The sequence below is a fragment of the Terrapene carolina genome, unplaced genomic scaffold (genome assembly GCF_002925995.2).
Source record: "Terrapene carolina triunguis isolate 2854851 unplaced genomic scaffold, T_m_triunguis-2.0 Scaffold58, whole genome shotgun sequence".
Taxonomy (NCBI): domain Eukaryota; kingdom Metazoa; phylum Chordata; order Testudines; family Emydidae; genus Terrapene; species Terrapene triunguis.
In genome coordinates, this window is record NW_020664409.1 from 50354925 (window position 1) to 50360924 (window position 6000).

Sequence of the window (6000 nt, forward strand, 5' to 3'; positions counted from 1 at the left end):
AAAGTCTTTGTATCTGGATGGTGATTTGATGTCCCTTCAGGCTGGAGTACTTTTTTATGGTGCCAGGAAAGGCTACTGTGTTTGACATGTTGGTGGTCTCGGTTTTGCTTCTCCTTTCACATAGTAGGGTGGCACGTTCTACTGGTTCCACCTCTGTCATGTGTGTGTTAGGCAGTGAATTTATTATATTCCACTTATCGTTGTTAAGAGTATCTCTCAGTTCCTTCTCGCCCCATATTGGGTTTCCTTTGGCTGTAGGATATTCTATTGGACAGATGAATTTATGGTTCCAGTGATATGTATGTTCATCAACCACAACAATATAGGGGTGAGGAGTATTCTGCTCCATGCACATTGCCCTTTTCCATGTGCAGGATCTGTCTTGAGGAAATAATCACACTCTTACTAGTTCTGTAGGTTGTATCTCTGGAAGGTTTGTGGCCTGTCTGTCATAATAGGTTTTCACTTGTTGCGCTTCTCCTGTAATTGATCTGTGACTCCTTCCCCTACTTCAAGTTTTAATAGCACATTGGCTGTAGGTACCAATGTGCGTGTGTGTCTGGACATTAGATATTTCACAGAGCTTCTGGTCATGCCTTGGGGGTATTTCTCCACTGTATGATAGTTTGCCACTTGTTTTCCTTATTCTTTACGTTTTTCTTTAAGAGTTTTTTCAGTTTTGCTCTTGGACTGACTGTTGTGGGGGAGGCTGAGATATGTTTAAATTCCCAATCTTTGGTGAAGTGTGCAAATTCCTTACTGGTGAACTGTGGTCCATTATCTGAGATGACACAATCCAGCATGCCATGCCTTCTACCTATTATTCTTGCTCCAGTGCTGTTCGATAGTTCATCTAATTCCCCAAAGTCGGAGTAGTAATCAACTATGATCAGGAAGTCAGTGTTGTTTACAACAAAAAGCTTGACTGCCATCTTACTCCAGGGTCTATCAGGAATGCTATGTATCTTCAACGGCTTTCCGCCCCCCCCCCCTTCTGGCTTGCTTGGGATTGTGTCCATGCATTGCAGTTCCTTATCAGGTCTTTAATTTCATTGGTGATATTTGGCTAGTATACTACACCCCTAGCTTTTTGTAGACACGCGTCTATCCCAGAGTGGCTGTGATGTGTTCAAGTTAGGGTCTCTCTTCTTAAGGCTTTAGGTATAAGCATTCGGTTGTCTTTGAATATAATGTTCTCCTGCACACTGAGTTTGTCATCATAGTTCCAGTACTCACAAGTGGCCTCTGGAACCTCTTCACATAGGTCCAGCCATCTTGTTAAAATAACAGACGTCTGAATTAGTAATTCTTTATCCTGTAGTGTATGCTTATGGACTTTCTGTAGTCCTTACCTGGAAATAGTTGGTTTGATTCATACTTCCTATTTCTTCTTGTGTTTCTTTTGCTTCAGTTAGGTTACAGATTTTGTAGTCTTGTTCATTTGTATCAGATTCTTGTAGCAGAGCTTCTCTGGATAGGAAGTCTGTTATATACATTTTGGTTCCTTTTTTATAGCATACATCTGGGGTGATAACACTGCAGTCTTAACTGCATGATGGAGGCGTTTTGGAGCTGATAGTGGTTTCTTGAAAATGACTTGTTATGATCACTTTAAATATGTATGGCTTTTTGCCCTATTGTGGATTGATCGAATTTTTCACAGGCAAATACTATTGCTAGACACACTTTTTTAATTTGAGCATACCATCTTTCTGTTGGAGATAAGGACCTTGATGCACAGGCTACTGGTTGTGTTTTTTGCGTGAGGGCTACTCCAAGTCCTGTTTCACTGGCATCACACTATATAGTAGCTGTTTCTTTCACATCATACTATTTTAGCACAGGGTGTGTGGTGACTAAGTTTTTAGTGTGGTTGGTAGCTGTATCATGCTGGGGCAGCCAGATCCATGTTGCATCTGAATCTAGTAATTGTCTAAAGCTCACATACGTCTGAGAGACAAGAGAGGGATTTGGTCAAGTAATTTACAAATCCTAATAGTTGGTTCAGAGACTTGGAGTTTGAAGGTTTGGCATTTGTTGTATTACTCTCACCTTTCTGGATCTTGGTACAGGCCTTGTGAGGTCAGCCGGTGTCCTATGTATGGTACCTCGATGAGTCACTGTCTCATCTTCTGCTTGTTGTGTTTTAGGCTGACCTCCCTAGCCTTTTCTAGGAGTTTAGAGAGATTATAATCATGATCTAATAATGCCTTTTCCATTGTGTCTCCACACCTGTACACTAAAATGTCATCAGCTATAACACTAATCCCTTTGAGACCTGCTAATACATCTTGCTGGTAGCATTGATATTTTTCTGCAGCTGGTTTGATTCCAAATGGCATTCAAAGCCATCTTTATCAGTCTGCTAGTGTCCAGACGGTGGTTAGATACTTTCTTCATCTAATAGGACTTGTCAGTATCCATCTTTTGCATCCACCACTGAAAATATCTTTGCTTTAGCAAGGTCAGATAGGATTTTTCTGTTGTAGGTATCTGGTAATGAGCCCTCAATAGTGCCTTGTTTAAATTGCTTGGGTCTATGCATATGCAAAGTTTTCCTGGTTGTTCTATGGCTGCCATGTTGTTTATCCATTTTGTAGATTCATTCACGTTGTCACTAATGCCATCCTTTTCCATTTGTTTTACTGCCTTCAGCATTTTTTCTTTTAATGCTATGGGAACTCTGCATGGTAGGTGTTGCACTGGCTGGATGTTTTTTTTCCTAATTGTAAGTGCATTGTGGAGTCCTTAAAAAAACATCATTGTAATTCCTCAGGATTCAAACCATGGAGATACCACCTGGTTGTATTTGTCCATGTGTATTGGTTTTTTCTGAGTGTGAGTTGATTATATGAACTGTAGGTGAGAGGTTTAATGTCACACAGTTCATATGTTTGCATGTACTGGCTGATAGTAGTGGTTTCCGTCTGGAGTTCACAACTCTAAATTCTAGCTGATATATCTTCCCTTGATGGTGTTCCTGTAATGCACATTGCCCTAATGGTGTGAAGATGATGCAATCATAGAGTTTTAATTTGGTATTGCGTAGCTGCAGTTTTACTGCTCCATCTTGCATGATGTTGAGGAAGTCCTTTTAGCCCATTACATTTATGGATGTTCCACTGTTTGGCATTCTGTTTCTTCCTTGTGCCAGTGCTTCAGTGTTATTTTGGAAGGTGTTAGCATGAGCTTAACAAACCATTTTGTTTTCTCAGTGGGTATTGCTCCAGTATCATATATGTAAAGGATGTCATTATCTGAGTTGCTGCTCAGCTCAACATTGTCCATCTCTACTATATGGTGTGTTGTTTTCCTTTGCTTTCTTTGTACACTTGTGCATAGTGTTTCCTCTTTTCACAATTTCTGCAAGTAGTGCTGTAAGCTGGGCATTTGGTACAAGACATGAACAGTCACAGTATCCATAGCTTTCATTGTAAGGTGTGCTTGCCTCATCACTGTACTTATGTAGTGTTGCGGGGGTTATTTCCTATGGATAGCCGTATTTCTTTTTTATATATAATGCATACTCTGTCTCCTTATCATCTTCATTTGAGTGAGTGGTTGTTCACTCACTTTGCACATTTTATGCCTCCTGCCAATGTTCAGGTGGGGTTTCTGAATATTCTCATCTGAGCTCCTTTGTCGGGTTCCTATGGCTAAACGATCTTTAATCAACTCCGCTTTCCAAAAGCCAAACTCACGTGAATCTGCCATTTTACGCAGCTTGGCAATGTACTGCTCGGTGGTTTCTGTAGATGCTTGCTCACTCTTGTTGAAGAGGTAGTGTTCAGATATTATAACATTTCTTGTAGGTTCAAAATGTTTTTGAAGCATATCCAATATTTTGGAGGGATTTCCGCAGACTGCTGGTGGATATCCAGGTGCTGCTGGAGCATATGGCATTCTTTCCCCTTCACTAAGAGCAGTGTGGCAGCCCTTATTCTTCTAGCTTTTTCATTCAGTCCTGTAGCAACTTCATATTTTTCCCATTATGCTCTGAAGAACAGACAGTTGTTGAAGACATCCCCTGCTGTGTCCAAGCGTCCAGGAACTGGAATCAGGCTTGCTGCCAGGATTGAAGTTTGTGTTAAGCTGTCTGATAACGTAAGTCTGAACAGTCGGATGTGCTGGTTACTTTGTCCTCATAGGGGCACATTTACTTCTGACACCACTGTCTGGTTCTGTCAGTAGGGCACAGAAAGCTTTTCAGGAACAGATGTTTAGTTCATAGATGTAAGACAATACAAACAGGACTGCGGCACTGATTGCTTCCTTATCTGTTGTCACTGTGATCTGCTCTCGGACCTGGTGCTGACTGTTCTACATCCTGTTAAACAGGATATTGCACAGCTCTGGCCCTTGGAGCTTCTAGCTGCAGCTCCCTCTTGTGGGTGGGAAACTGTCTCTTCTAATGCTGGCTGTCTTTCCCCCATTGTAAACATATACTAGGGCCAAAACTGAACCCTTGTTTTTCTTCCCAAGCCCACTCCATCCCACTCAGTCACTATCATTGTTGACAACACCACCATTCTCTCTGGTATTCAGCCCCATAGGTTGAAAATCATCTTCAACTCCTACCTCTTCCTTCACGCTCCCATCCGGTTGCGTCCAAATCTTGCTGCTCTTGAATCTACAGTTTTTAGGAATCCAGCCTTTTCCTTCTACACACACATAGGTTTTTTTGTTTTTGTTTTTTTAAATGTATCATTTGTCTTACGGAAGTCAAGCAATAGCACTTCCCACTGCAACTTTACAAGATTTATGTACTGAACTCTTATCCAAGGGATATTATTAGAAATATACAGGGGATGGTGCAATTATTTCTTCGGTGCAGCTGCATAATAATTGTGAATTACATTCTGAGCAGTAGACAAACTGGGACAGTACCATGCCCCAGAGCAACAGGACCCCATGTGGTACTGTCATTCAGTGAGTTCCATCTTGTCCTCCTTGCTCGGCATGTGCATGGGGCTATTAAAAGGGTTAGTGAGGAAGCATTGGTTGTGGTGTCTTCAGCCTGTGAATAACACTCTATGACTGTGTGTATGTCCCCAGTCATTAGCTGACCCAGAAAGGGGCTAAATCCCAGGAAAGGGCAATGGCCCCATTACCCCCTTTGTCTTTTCCCCACTTCTGTTTCAGAGGATGCAGATGAGCATCTTTTCCAGTGGCTGATTGAGATTGGAATAAGGATGAGAGCAGCAAGATGGCTGGAAGCCAAAGCTGGCACAGAATGTGGCTGCCTGCTTGTGAAGCAAGATATCTTGCCACCAGCATGACACACCACTGCTGTGTGATCTGAACTGGCTGCCTGTGGCTTTCAGGGAGCTGCTGCTTTAGAGCTGTAAAGCCACAAATGGACTGCAACATGCTTACTTTAGAGACAGTCCATCTCCGTGGGCCACGTTGCTGGAGCTGAGAACAGCCCAGGTGCTTGAGCTGGAGGAGCTCCCTCCATAAGAAGTGCCGGAGCTGCTGACAGGCTGCCCTTTTCTCTGTGAGGGCTTCGCACCCCTCATCCACTGCTGGTCCCAAATAGCTCGTGCTGTTGACTTGGGCTCGCTGCATGGCTCATCTTTATACAGAGACTTTGGGGGCAATCTTGAAGGAGGGGGGTTAATTATCAGAGACACATAGGCCTGGATTACTTTTTATCTGTCTTTTTAAAAGCCAAGTTAAAAAAATGAGCTAATAATTCTCATTCTGGTATATGATTTGGTTAGTTTCAACAGTGTCATTAGCACTATACCAGACCCAAACAAGACCGTCTCTGAACTGAAGAGCTTAGAATGTAAACGACAAAGCAGAAAGTGGATGAGAAACACTGGCAGATCCAGAGGAGGGAGTGGCATACGTTTTCTCTCCCCGCTATATATGAGCTCAAACTCTGAGGGTACCAGGATTGAAGTAATTCTTTTAAATTAAGGGTCTGCATGGAGAGAAAGCAATGGGTTTGCAAACCAGGTGCAAGGGTCCACCCACTTGGCTCTGATTGCAGGA